The 15,214-nt window shown below is 46.3% G+C and overlaps 1 protein-coding gene across 4 annotated transcripts in view; it reads right to left on the reverse strand.

Moving 5' to 3' along the window:
• The window catches only part of LOC129825124 (transcription factor HIVEP2-like), a 98,747-nt gene that overhangs the window by 65,451 nt on the left and 18,082 nt on the right, over positions 1-15,214 (reverse strand). The window lies entirely within an intron of this gene.

The following is a 15,214-nucleotide window of genomic DNA, read 5'->3' on the forward strand; positions in this document are numbered from 1 at the left end:
TCCGATGATGAAAACCTTTCGGTGCGAAAACCGAAAACTGAACGTCTCCCCCGAGCCCCTCTCTCTGGCCCTGTCATTCCACAGGGTCTTATGTTGCCCGGGGCACCTTTTGCCTCCAGCAGTAAGGCAAAGCAGGCAGAACAGCGCAGAGAGCCCCCCCCCCCCCTGCTCGCCCCCTCCACTCCCCCATGGCCTTTTCTTACTCCCACTAGAGTGTCAGTTTACGCCAAAATCAGCCAGACAAGCAGTACCAATTTTAGACTTGGCCCTAACCCAGATCAGCTGGCTGACGCGGGGGCTTCCCAAACAGAACACCCCTGCTGAGGTCGGATGGCCCTCAGCACCCCTCCAAACAGCAATGCATGGAAGTGCAGGTGACTCACTAAGAGCCAGCCTCAAGAACAAAACAACCAAAAGATATCTGGGTTCAGGCTGGCTCACTGAAAATGCCTGTTTTTCAAACTTGAATCAAAACCAAATGTTGCAGCCAACTAATGGTGTGATTCATGAAAGACCATGGATGAGAATTAATAAAAAATTAAATTAGTATAATTATTTTTAACAATTGCCCTGGAAAAAGCATTATCACCTCATAATCACATTTTTGTGATTTGCCACTTTTTAATTTAAACGAAAGACAATTGTCAGCCCAAATCCTCCATCACAGATGGCTGGATGAAATGTTCATCAAACATGATATTAATTGGGATGCATCACACCTTTCAGTTTTACAGCCGATTTACATAATCTGGGTTTTAACAGGTTTTAATGGCAGCCAATTTGTAGCTATTTGTGGCATGCACACAGGAACTGAGTAGGAGGCTCTGAGAGGGTGGTAAGTGGCATCTTGAATATTGACAGATGTAATAAAAAAAGCATTTCAATGACTTTCATGAATATCCAGTAAACGGGTTTAAATCCTCATACACGATGCTCTACACCACAAATAAGCAAGTATGTTCTAGAAGAAAGTACATTTATAGAGGAACATGATCAGAATGACACGTCTCTTTACATATTTCGACTGAGATGATAATCTTACCTTTTGCTTTCTAAAAACAACTTCCTCCAGCAGTGACAACAAAGCGAAAGCACAGACATACCATTCATCTCTATAGCCTGGGCAGACTGTCATTTACATTCTATGGCCTGGCTGGGGAGTAGAGTAACACTGAGAGGTTGTTTGTGGATGAGCGGTGAAGAACATGCAGGCTGATCGGCTCAGGCTGAAGTTACAATGGGCTGCCCCTTGAAAGTTCTTTCCCTCTCTCTCACACACACACACACATATGACCAAGCAGGTCAACTGTAATGGCAATCATTTCATTCTGAAAGACCAATAACGGTATGAAATGAATTCCCATGTACCAAATGGAAAGAACGATAAACCACATATGCATGTGCCGTCGATCCATCTAGTTCTGTTTAGAATACAACTGAATGAAACACTTAGCTCCCAGCCCAGTGATTGATTCCATGGCTGTCTGATGGATGTGTAAACAGAGCTGTTAGCTAACATAAATGGAGTGCCACGCTGAATAAAGCAGACACAGTCAACTGGTCTGGTAACTGGTCAGGTAATGGAATCCCAATACATGGCATCAACCTCCAACCTAACTAAATCCTCAATGACGAAGTCTCTGTGGGAATCTTCTCACCTTGGAAAACCAAAACGACTTGCCGATCCTGGATGTGATCCTGTTTCCTTACTTCAGTTTCTCACACTCACTCCTAATGAGGACCTGCATGCTTTTTCCCGCTCCCTGTGTACGGTGCTGCCAAGAAAGGCAGTCACTGGGCCCTTAGCCCTGGTTGTAAACATGTCTTGTTTCGGGAAGTAACATGACACATATTTATTTAGGAATTTCTCCGAAAAATCAACAAGCTTTGTTAGCTTGTCCTGGCTTGCACACACAACAATACCCTTAATGGGAAGTTTTTATAGGGTTCTATTAAACTATGGGAGCAGCTATACACAGTTGAAGTCGGACGTTTACATACACTTAGGTTGGAGTCATTAAAACTCGTTTTTCAACCACTCCACAAATTTCTTGTTAAAGAACTATAGTTTTGGCAAGTCGGTTAGGACATCTACCTTGTGCATGACACAAGTAGTTTTTCCAACAATTGTTTACAGACAGATTATTTCACTGTATCACAATTCCAGTGGGTCAGAAGTTTACATACACTAAGTTGACTGTGCCTTTAAACAGCTTGGAAAATTCCAGAAAATTATGTCATTGCTTTAGAAGCTTCTGATGGGCTAATTGACATAATTTGAGTCAATTGGAGGTGTACCTGTGGATGTATTTCAAGGCCTACCTTCAAACACAGTGCCTCTTTGCTTGAAATCATGGAAAAATCAAAAGAAATCAGCCAAGACCTCAGAAAAAAAATTGTAGACCTCCACAAGTCGGGTTCATCCTTGGGAGCAATTTCCAAACACCTGAAGGTACCACGTTCATCTGTACAAACAATAGTATGCAAGTATAAACACCATGGGACCACGCAGCCGTCATACTGCTCAGGAAGGATACGCGTTCTGTCTCCTAGAGATGAACGTACTTTGGTGCAAAAAGCGCAAATCAATCCCAGAACAACAGCAAAGGACCTTGTGGAGATGCTGGAGGAAACAGGTACAAAAGTATCTATATCCACAGTAAAACGAGTCCTATATCGACATAACCTGAAAGGCCGCTCAGCAAGGAAGAAGCCACTGCTACAAAACCGCCATAAAAAAGCCAGACTATGGTTTGCAACTGCACATGGGGACAAAGATCATACTTTTTGGAGAAATGTCCTCTGGTCTGATGAAACAAAAATAGAACTGTTTGGCCATAATGATCATCGTTATGTTTGGAGGAAATAGAGGGAGGCTTGCAAGCCGAAGAACACCATCCCAACCGTGAAGCCGTTGTTGGCAGCATCATGTTGTGGGGGTGATTTGCTGCAGGAGGGACTGGTGCACTTCACAAAATAGATGGCACCATGAGGAAGAAAAATTATGTGGAAGTATTGAAGCAACATCTCAAGACATCAGTCAGGAAGTTAAAGCTTGGTCGCAAATAGGTCTTCCAAATGGACAATGACCCCAAGCATACTTCCAATGTTGTGGAAAAATGGCTTAAGGAAAGTAAAGTCAAGGTATTGGAGTGGCCATCACAAAGCCCTGACCTCAATCCCATAGAAAATTTGTGGGCAGAACTGAAAAAGCGTGTGCGAGCAAGGAGGCCTACAAACCTGACTCAGTTACACCAGCTCTGTCAGGAGGAATAGGCCAAAATTCACCCAACTTATTGTGGGAAGCTTGTGGAAGGCTACCTGAAACATTTGACCCAAGTTAAACAATTTAAAGCCAATGCTATCAAATACTAATTGAGTGTATGTAAACTTCTGACCCACTGGGAATGTGATGAAAGAAATAAAAGCTGAAATAAATCATTCTCTCTACTATTATTCTGACATTTCACATTCTTAAAATAAAGTGGGGATCCTAACTGACCTAAGACAGGGTATTTTTACTACGATTAAATGTCAGGAATTGTGAAAAACTGAGTTTAAATGTATTTGGCTAAGGTGTATGTAAACTTCTGACTTCAACTGTATATGTGACTTCATATCATGTTATGTTATGGATGCCTCTTTTGGTGTGTGATTTGATCTGTGTGAATATTGCAGTTTCTTATAAAACAGTAGTGTGTGTGTAATCCTAGCTAGTGTAAAGAATGGTGTGACTTTTCACAACATTGTCGCGCTAAATGGATGCCATTGCTTTGTTGAAGGGGCTATTGTATTACCAGGGTCATCCCATCAACTGTAATGAAAGAACATTCGAGATGGTACAAAAATAACACATATACTGTAACCATGGTCACAATGTACACTAATTGAAAATACCAAAAACGACTAGTAATAAATAAATCAAGAGTATTTTATCTCTTCAAAGCCATCAACAAAGACAGGCCTTTGTGTCTGGCAATGTACTTGTAGGTCAGCTAGCAGAGAAGACAACACCACGTTGCTTACCCATAGAGGACAACACTACTATGAAACTTACTTTCTAGGTGAATTTAGTGGGTATTAAGAGGATATTGTATAACTACTGCATAACGAGCATGCATGATGACTCATATAGTGAAGGTAGTTCTAGATGGTGAACATGGATAAGATGGGATGCAAATTCATTTGCACCTCTTTTTTTTCAAGTCATTTGTCTTCAACGAATGAGCGGTGCTACAAATAGACACACTGAAAATAATAGGTGACCTCATTATCTTCGCAGCAGGATGATTACATATACACCAATCATCCTCCATTCATACACTCTATCAATACCGCACTAACTACACTGCCCGTGGAGAATACAGTAGTAGACACCATTAGCACCCCCAGCCTCTGAGACGCTGCCTCTGTATACTGCCTCGGTTAAAATAACTTCCTCCGTGTCAAACTCTGCAAGCAGAGTTCACCTTCTGCCTCTTATCTGACTCAACAGCACAGGTCTACGAGCGGGGCACCACCATCAAGCAACACTCTCTCTCTCTGCACTATTCAGCATAAAATATGCATCAAATTATATAACGCTTATATAATGCATCCCTGGCACAAGTCTGGGCTATGCAATGCTGTGTTCTACAGCTAATTAAGCGATCCGTGCCGAGCAAAACAGAGCAGGGGGAGCTGCTAATTTTAGGTCCTTCCCCGAGCCCATCCCAGAAACAGGAGGCTGAGAAGCAGCGGGAGGCTCCGGAGCTACCGCAACAGAGTGGCTCAAGGCGGGGGGGAGAAGGGAGGAGAGGATGCGGGTGGGGGTAGAGAGAGAGAGAGATAAGGTCCCCAGTCAAACAGAGCAGACAGACCCGGGTTTCATCAGCGGAGAGCCCAGGTCTGTCCCAGCAGAGGAAATCAATCTGCCTCTCTGCCTGCTGCTGGGCCTTCCTCAGATCCGCTGTGTATTTATGCAGATTGCTAGCTTTAATAGAGTCCTCCGCAAACACCGGACCACATGGGTAACACCAGTCAGGCAGCCGCACTGATTCATCTGTATCCTGGAGCAGATCCTTCTCTCCTCCCCTGCTGGTCCGTTGGGCTAACCTAATAAGTTATCAAAACTAACATCTACAACTCCAACAGTTAGTCACCTATGCATATTGTGATATGAGCCTCATCCTCAAGTGTGGTTTAATCACCTCACAAGGCCACCAACACACACCATCGTTTTCATTATCCATTCAAGGAATTAAGGAGATGTCATGAGTGGGCGCATACGGAGCGGAAACATTATTCAGAGACGAACAAAGAGCAGTTTGTGTGCAGACAAGAGCAGGCAGGGGAGGGAGGGAGGCAGAGAGAGAGGCTGGGGAAAACTGGCATCTGTGAGGAGTACTAAAGAAGGCAGAAGGACCCAGGCCTCAGGCTAGATCCTTCTCTGGGGGGGGGGGGGTCTCGCTGAACAACGATGCTTTAAACATTGCTCAATTCACCTGGCGGATGGGGAAGCATCCGCCCCCACTCACCTACAGTCTCTCAATGCTATCCTTAACAAGGTCTCCCCCATCTGGCTGTAGCTAAACAGCAGTGCTACTCTGTGTGAGAGGCTGACCAAAATCTCTCCCATAAATGTATGTTGCCTAAAAAAAGACAGAGCAAATATGCAGCAATCTTTTACAGGATTACAGTCTCGACTAGCTTCGGAATTTGCTGCTTCAATATTTATATATCCCACAAACTTGCCAGAGCAGCTTTTTGGATCTCTGCTTGGGAGAGAAAAAACACCGAAATTATAGCTTTCTATACGGTGGCACATCAGACACCTAAGCTATCAAATGAAACTGCAGGGACTCCCTTTCAACACCAAATAATATTTATGCACTCCTTAAGACGTAAAACATTGTTTATTTTTAAACTCTTTCTGCATAATCTTTTACAGTTCTTTTTGCATCGCAATATTTCAAATGCAAAAAAAGTACATTCTTGCAGCAAGTAAAATAATACATTGGTCTGATTCATACTGCATAGTACACCGATATACTGTATGAACTTCTTGCTCTACAGGAAGGCAGCTTGTAAATTCAGTGGGGCCTCTCACACATAGAACAGCATCTCCCCTGTAGTATCCTGCCCAGTAGGCATGGATACTCAGGGCTCACTTAACTCCAATTACTCCTCATTGACTTAGAACAGAGCTGATCCCAGGACTATCAATTCTCCTGTAGCTGTCAGCGCTGAGTGATACGGCCCAGTGTTGCCCAGGTCTCTAACGCTCATTCTGTACAGACACAGGTATTCTCATGGATGAACTAACTGTACACATAGCTCCCTGACTTTGCTAGTAATTCTATGGCGAGCAGAGGGGTGAACTGAGGATGGAGGAGCACATCACAGAGATATGGAGGGCATTCTTCTTATCCATTCCATGCATGCGGGCCCTGGCGCTGTACTGTAAAGCATGTTACTCGTCATTATTGCACCTCTCATTAGTCGGTGTTGTGTACGAACTGGCTTGCAATACAGACAGAGTCGTTAGTTGTGAGGGAAGTGTGTAGCATGCCACAGCATGGAAGATTGAAGGCTCCCAATGCAGTTCTGACAGACCGGATGCTTAAATTAGATACTCAGGAGAGGAGCAACAATGTCAGCTTCTGTGGATCTGCCAACTGCCAGATGGGATGAGAAAACGGCCAGAAATCAGATAAAAGAGAAACTTCCCACTAGGCTACCGGTGCATACCTGCCTGCCAAGACACAGCCCGTACAGGACTACTAGCTACGTATGCTACTTGCATTGGAAATGTTTTGAAATCGCACACACACAACCTGCTTTCTGTGTCCAGGGGGTAGGGTGTGTGCACACTGGTGTAGATTGAGTGATTATGCCTTTGCAACACTATGTTATATTTGAGACGTGCTCCGAATGAGAGGTGGCACCGTTTTTAATTTGGGGGTTCCGCAAATATTCTCTTTATCTTCCCTCCAAGTGTTTTGTGGTGCGCTTTAGGTGTGTTTATTCCCTGATTTATTCTGCTGTGTGGTGCGGTGGGCCCAGACTGGAGAGGAGAAGCGAGGAGGGGAGAGGAGAGAAGGAGGAGACAGGAGAGGAGGGAGGAGGAGGAGGAGGAGGAGAGGTGGTGCGTAGACCGTGGTGTTGACACAGCCAGGATGCTAAAGCATATGCAGCGTTGGTCACTGGCAGCACTAGAGACATGACACAGAGGCAGCTCACACTTCCCTTCCTCAGCCCACCTAAATAAGATGTGAGAGTGTTCGTGTTGTGGGTGTGGGTGAGTGCGTGCGTGCGTGAGTGTGCAATGGCGACGCCTCCTCTTCTCAGCCCAATATCACAGTCTGCTTGGAGAGGAGCAGGACGCAGCTCTGAAAGCAGGTGTCTAGTGGGAGGAAGTGATGATTCCACAACTGTTTCAATTTGTCCCTTGTGCTAGGCATCCATCAACCTATTTAGATATAGGATAGGGAAACATACTGTATAAATACACTGAACAACATAAACCCCCATGTCTGGGTCTGATAGTGTCTGACAGCTAAGATAACATATACTACATGTCAGAAAACGTGTGGTGACATGCCTGTCTGACTGGTGCCCACCAACACTGAACAAAGTGCCAACGACTTCAAAATGGTAAACGAGACTAGACAAACGAAGCCTGCTAAAAACACACAGACACCGAATACACTAATAGCTGACTGGCTTTCATGTTCATATCTAGTTCATGTTCACAAAGAGGTTGAATATCAGGCTGATGGCGTTGTCTGGAGCTGTCAGTGGAATAGTATCTGTGTCTGTAAAGTGTTGCTGCATCACGTAGTAGTCAGACTGCGCTGATCGTATTGCAGGTGGCAACAAAGCACCACTATTTTTACTATGTCAAACAGGGGAACACAGTAAAGAGCGTTTAAACATATACATCAAAACGCTCTTTTAGATGCCTCTTCGCCTCGCCAGTTAAAAGGATCGAGGACAAACAAAGAAGAGCTTCAGAGCGGAGCTAGATATTCTGACACGAACGGAGAAAAGGAACCATTTTCTCTTTGCAAATATTGTCTTTGGGGTGTCGCTGCGCGCTGACAGGATGAGGAAGAGGATCAATGTTTACAGACAGATCGCTAGGGCTTTGAGGGGGAGGGAGGGAGGGGTTGTATTCATCAGAACCTCTGACACTGCGCTTCACAGTAGATTCAGTGCTGAAGACGTCTGAAGACTGCCAGGCCTGTGATCAAGGGCCCAGCTCTGTGATGGATGGCAACACACACACACACACAAACACACACACAGACGGAAAAGGCAACCTCTCCAGGCAAGAGGGAAAGTCAGCTATAATCACATGCAAAGACACGCATATCTTACATAAAACTTATCAAAAGCACCCGTCGCAAAAAAAATGGACGAATGGTAGGCAATAATATTGGCCTACTTAGGTTTCTTGTCAATTTATTTGTCTGTTTGCTTGAAGTTCTAGCATCAGAATTGAAATTCAGCATTCAAAACATGTTTTTCTGGGGTCCTTACAAATTCATGACGACTTTGGTGATGTAGAGATTTCTCTCTTTAATGCCCTGGCTGCCTGTGATGGGAGCTGGGAGCTAAGCTGGGAGCTAGCAAGCGCTAGCTAATCCTGAGGGCTAATAGAAAAGTCCAATCCCCTGCCACTCTCATCCCATACATGTCAATACACTCTGGGCTGAAGAGGGTATTATATAAGAGCCAGAGAAGGAGGCTGGAGGATAGGGGAGAGAGCACGTACACACACATTTATACACACACACACACACTTGCGTGCATACACACAGAGGAAACCCAGGATGCTTCTCCTGGGTTTGTACACTGGCCTGCTACTTCGTCAGCACTTTAAAGGCGTTTGACGTGATGTTGCCATGTGAGCTAAACCAGGCTCCGACTTTCAGTGTCACATCTTCCTAGCTATTGACCTCTTTTCACTCCCCACCCCCCAAAAGAAAACAAACATCTCGGTCTGGTGTGAGGTAAGGGTGTAAGGAGTGCTACAGGCTGAGTGGCCAACTGTGGCTAATAAAATACTGTGACGCATCCATGGTTCCTGCCTCTGACTGCAGAGTGGATGAGTATCATCGCCATCTTCCCATCATCTCATCATTGGAGTCAATAAAGAGAAGAGACACCGTCTGTCCGGCTTTCACGTCTCTCTCCTCTCTCCCTCCTCTGGTTTACGCAGTGAAAGGCAATCTGAATGAGGCTGAACAGCAAGGGGTCCGCTAATGGCAGACAGGCCAGATTAAGAGATGGAGAGAGAGGAAGTGCAAATATGGCAATATCAAAGGGGCTCTATCCATCTCCTCAGCAGGCAGCACTGTCCTGTAGGGCTCACGCACAGACACATGCAATCACAAACACGTGCACACACAGATTCACATGTGTCCATGTAAAGGACTGAGAGTTCAGTCATGCTGAGAATAAAATGACAACCTTCCAGTAGCAGGACACACAGGCAGGAAGTGGTGACAATGGCAAACCTTTACCATTCATACCATTCATCAAATCTCACTGGGCGGAAAACCGTTTTATTCTCTCTCCTCTTTCACGTGTAAGTGCCTGAAATGAGTGAAAAAAAATATTCAAAAAACGACTAATCTCTCGCTCTCTCTCTCATAGAAAATCATGTACCTCAGTCAGTCCCCACCGCCCCTAAAACACCCTCCCCGCTTCTATCGCCTCCTTCCTCTGCCCGCACCCCCTCTCTCGGTCCCCAGACTTCCATCGGCACTCAGCGAGCAGAGCGAGCTAACGAGTGACACTCCTGCCATTTGCTCTTTAGAGAGCGTGGGCGTAGTGAAGTAGCACTTTAGTCACCGCCTGGCACAGCTGCGGGCTCCGGGGAGACCAACTGGTTCTTCCTGCGAGCTCGCCACCTGTTCTGCCATGGCAAAAGAGAGAGAGAGAGAAAGAGAGGGGGATCAAGCTCACGGTTACAGGGAGGAACAGGTGTGAGATGAGGATCCCTTTGTGGAGTGTCCTCTATGCAGCAGGCAGGCAGTCAGGAGTCCAGGGAGACAGACAGAGGGAGGCTTAAGGGTTGGACTGACTGACTGACGGGAACAAAGTCTACTGTAGCTCATCATCCCTCTTTGGTCCAGTCAGTCCCACCATGGGACTGTACCACCTAGACTGGCCAGGCTGTAGTGGTGGATATGGTAGAACTGTAGTGTACTGCACTAATGATATAGTAACACATAGTGGGATATAGCTTGTCAGATCCATCTTCACCCTTGCCTTTTGTGAACTAATACTCGCACTTTACATTTTTCCCTTCTAGCACTGACTTTGCTGGTAGCTACTTTATTGAGGAAAAATGTACTATCTTAAGATGAATGCACTTACTGTAAGTCGCTCTGGATGAGAGCATCTACTAAATGACTAAAATGTCCATGTAAATGTTGTGATACAGCTTACTGTCAATCAACACTATAGCTGGGAGACTGAGGTAAGCAATGGTATGGGCTTTTCAGGACCCACAGGTTACACTCAGGTCGTACCAGTCCGTACCTAATCAAGACCCCCTTCAGCATGTGTGGGAAGACAGGGGAGGCAGAGTGGAGGTAAGGGGCAGGCATGGGGCAGGTCTGCGTATCTTGGTGGGTGCAATCACTCCAGCCCTACTTGGTCTCCTCCTCCATCCCTCTCATCAGGATGGACCGACCCGAACTCTGCACGCTTCCGCAGCTTCCCTAAACAGGAAGTATGCATGGCTGCACAGACGTGAGTTTGTGAGCGCATCATTTGCATGTGTGGTGAAGAGAAAGAGGAAATGAAATCGTGCTTCGCTATGCCTTTACTGTACTGAGCCGCAGCGCCGTACGTTTCCTCATCCCCAAACACTGCTTTCCATGTGCTTTGACTAAGGACACAAGGCCTGCCCAAGGACTTCTGGGTAGCTACAGGAAATGGAAACAAGCAAACTGGTACTCAGCGATGCTTCAATCCATCCATTAAAATGCTCTGCTATCTTCCCAGCACCAAAGGGAAATGGATCACTGTGTGTGTGTGCGTGTGAGTGTGCGCTGTGTTTAGGTGACATGCATGTATTTTCCTCCCCATGGACACAGAGTGAAAGGACAAAACGACGGTAACACAATACAACTCAGAATAACGTGTTCATGTGGGTGAACAGGGGTGAATGGGCGTGGACTCACAGAGATGTACCGACATGCAGAGCGTATTTTTTGGTGAGACTAATTGCTTGTAAGCAGAGATAGTGTTCACGTGATGGCTAGGGAATAAATGTGACTTTTAAGTGTATGTGTACACACACCGTTAAATTCCCTGCATATGAGTCTACGTGATCATGGTTCTGTGCGGTTATGAATGTGCATGTGTTAGTAACTGAACATGTCCATAGATGTGTGCGAGTTCCGCTCTAGATCTGACAAGACTCCTGCACACACGCCGAGCAGAGCTCTTGTTCTAAGTCCACACCGATGCAGACGCAGCGTTTTGGCATGCTGCTGCCCCCTGTGTACACCAGCATGAACAGGCAAACAGCAGCTCGCGCTGTGCTACAACATATCGACTGCTCACCTATCCCTCGTGTGTTGATGAAGGTGAAACCCAGACAACACAATTAGTCAGCAGCAGCAGCAGCCGGGAGCCAGCTAACAACCTCCTCACATTAGCACAGCCATCAGTCTAGCCACTGCTCCTCTCTCCTGGATATCAATTGTTAATGTATCCAATCAATAGAGAAGTAGAATGAGAGAGAGAGAGACAGAGGGAGGGAGGGCTAAGGAGAAAGGGGGGAGGTTATCTTTCTAGTTAACTGACGTGTTGGGGTTATGAGTACCTACATGAGAGGCGGATGTCGTGTGCACACAGGGCAATCACGTGTGCCTTAATTCTTAGCAGCCATATTTCAAATATATTTGGCCACAGCTGTTTCACAGGCTGAGCGCCCCCCTCCTCTCCTCTCCCTTGTTCAGCCCCGTACGTCCATACTGTTACACTCTCAATCTGATTCTGCCAAGGACGTGCTGAGCCGCGTGCTGAGGGTTCCCATAGTAACAGAATGTGTCTTTCTACTTTAGGGCTCTCTTTTTCTATCTATTGTCTACCACGCCGGCAGCTTGAATCAAAGCAAATGCCGGGCTGACCAATAGTGCTCATCTATTTTCCTCTCCCCTCAGCTCCCCAGTCCATGACAAGCTTTTGGAATCCCTGCTATGGTTCATAAAGTGGCCAGCCATATTCTATGGCCACTTATGAATATGGCTATGTGTTTCTCTTGGAGTGGACCCTTTCATTTTGGATGATGGAGATCGATGTTTAGGTTTTTGGTTTCGGTCTTTGGTGGTGGTATATGGCAGTGATGCTGTAGACTGAAACCCTCAAGACAGCCCAGGCATAGTGTCGGGTAGATTACTACTAGGCTTGGCTGTCCAGTGGAGACCAGGGAGGGCCTTGGGGGCCCAGTACTCAATAAGTGTGTTGCTGTGCCTGGGGTTGCTGTAGCACGTTATAGCTGTGGTAAGTTGCCTGCTCTCCTCTCCTGCTGGGACTCCCCATGGCCATACGGTCAGAGGGGACACGGCAGCTTAACAGCACTTCTATGCCTGGAGCCCTTCCACACACACAGGCATAACCACACACATAGGCATACACACACACACACACACACACACACACACACACACACACACACACACACACACACACACACACACACACACACACACACACACACACACACACACACACACACACACACACATACACACACACACACACACATCAGACTCCAACTGCGCCAGAGGTCTCATGTCTTACCCTATTTGCCTTACCCACACCTACTTACCTAGAAAGTCTACGTGTGTGGATTGTTAAATCCCACCAACCCATCATGATGTACCTAAATGTGTCTGCTTCAGGGAGACGGGAGCTGATCTGAGCTAGTAGGGAGCCGACGGCTCATTATGGGGCTGAGTTTAGCCCTGGTGACCAGCGTAGCTGCAGATCTCTCTCTGTATCCGAGCTCTCCCTGCCAGGTGTGTGAGTGTCTGAGCCCCAGCACCTTGGTCCGATCCTCCCGCCTGGCAGCATTGACCTTTCCCTGGGCTTAGGGCTGTAGATGGCGGTGCTGACAGAACCCCGCTGCTTTCAGAGGGAGCTGAGCTGGCTGGGCCGATGCCGCATGACAAACAGTGACAGCACAGAACTCAAGGGCATCGCGTGACTGACCACAGAGCTGAGCCACCTCCACCTCTGTATGCCTGCACGACACTGCACATGGAGACAGGCACACATTCACTACTACACCAAAGGAGAGAGTAGACCAGAGAAGCCTTATCTGACCCAGCGCATGGTAGTCTGACCTTCTGCTACAGTAGCCACTCTCCTATGGGGATTAAACTTCACAGTAGACAGACTCTTGTCTACATGGATGTGGGGTGGGAGTGTTTCCTGTTGAATACGAAATAAGCACCAGTGTAACTCAAATCCTACCTCGCATGAGCCTCCTAGGTGCGTGGCTGGCTGGCTGGCCTGGGGTGACAGCAGGGCCAGAGTGGCCATGGTTGACCTGTAAGCATGGCAGGCAGTTCCACTGGGAACATCAAGCTATGGATAACAGCAGAAGGAAGGTACTGCGAGACACAACTGTCACTTGTACAATGCAAGCACTGTCTATGAGTAAATATACCTTAACGGTTAACGTACTGCTTCGGAAACAAGAAGTCACTGGACAATGAACATAGGTATTGATAATAATTTGGCATAATAATATGAATGTTACCATGTATCAAGCCACTATTCATAAATTATAACACATTAAGCTCACCCTACTTCTGTGTGAGTCCATTGGTGCTCTGTGGGAGTGAGGGGTTATGGCTATACACCCGCAGGCAAGATTGTATAAATCCTACTTCCCTGTCTGTCTGTCTACACTGAAGACCCATGGAAAATATTTTCCATTGGACAAAACATGACCTAAATATAGAGAGCCTCCATAAACTGTTCACGACTGACGTCTTCCCACGTCTTCCCTCCCAAAACACCATGCGTCCCACTCCACTAACAGCTTCACTTGCACCTCCAATATCCGCTATATTGAACTTTGACGAACCGATGTCTAACCCCTCCCGGCTGTTGACAGCTCCTGCTGCTCAGCTGACTCACTGGACGCCATTTTGGATCCCACAGTTTTCCAGGGGGTTGCATGAATCTCCAATTAGCAGATGAAACAACAACTGGAGGGCTCTACTACAGTGCTCTCCTGTCATCTTAGAAAAATAGAGCTCGGAAACATAAACATTGCATGATGACAGATCCCAAGGCGGAGAGAAACAAGATTATAAATTCCTTTTAACCGACTAAGCACTTAATACCATTGGATTGTGTCTGCAGGGAAAATAAACAGTTACCAACCCAGAGTTTACTATATGGTACAAAATGAAGAGGAAAAAATATTGAAGTAATAAACAGTATCAAATTCTATTGCAATATAATATTTAATAACGTATCGATAAAACCATAGTCATTTCAAGAACTGGAAAGATCTCCTTTTTAAACAGGAAGGGAAGAAGTCTCTCTTTTCTCTTGTTGAGCAGCTTGCCACACAAAGTTGTGCAATTAGTGACATTTCTCCCTGCCTGTGCCCCTGTTACCCACCTACACTGGCACTGCCAGGCTTGTCACCCCGATTCGCAGCCACAGGTAGCACTGAAGCACCCCCACACTGTCACTCCCACTTCCTGTGTGAGCCAGGGACGACGAGATGCTGACATTCACACACTAACACTGACGGACGTGTGGAGCGGGCGCACCCACACACACCCACACACACACACACTCAGCAGAGTGTGATGGTTATCAGTGTTTTACATGTATTTTTCTTTCTGTAGCCCCACTGAGAGCCTCAGTCAGTCAAAGAACTGTGCTGCAGCCGGAATACACACCACCTCCACAACAAGGCACAAAGGGAAGCAGTAGAGAGTGAGAGAGACGTATAAAGGAACAGGATATGACACAGTGACACGAGTGACAGAAGGACGCTCTTTAAACCTTCAAAGGCTACATTGCTGCACGTTGTGAACAGCGTCAACAACATCAACTGACGCCGACTGTTTCTTTTATCAAGCCCATTGCATGGAAATAATTGCACTATAATTAGTCTAGCGACATTAATATGTTAATGAGTGAAAAAGCGCACCCAAAAAAACATCCTACATTTTGGATA

Source organism: Salvelinus fontinalis, chromosome 27 (assembly GCF_029448725.1).
Source record: "Salvelinus fontinalis isolate EN_2023a chromosome 27, ASM2944872v1, whole genome shotgun sequence".
NCBI lineage: Eukaryota > Metazoa > Chordata > Actinopteri > Salmoniformes > Salmonidae > Salvelinus > Salvelinus fontinalis.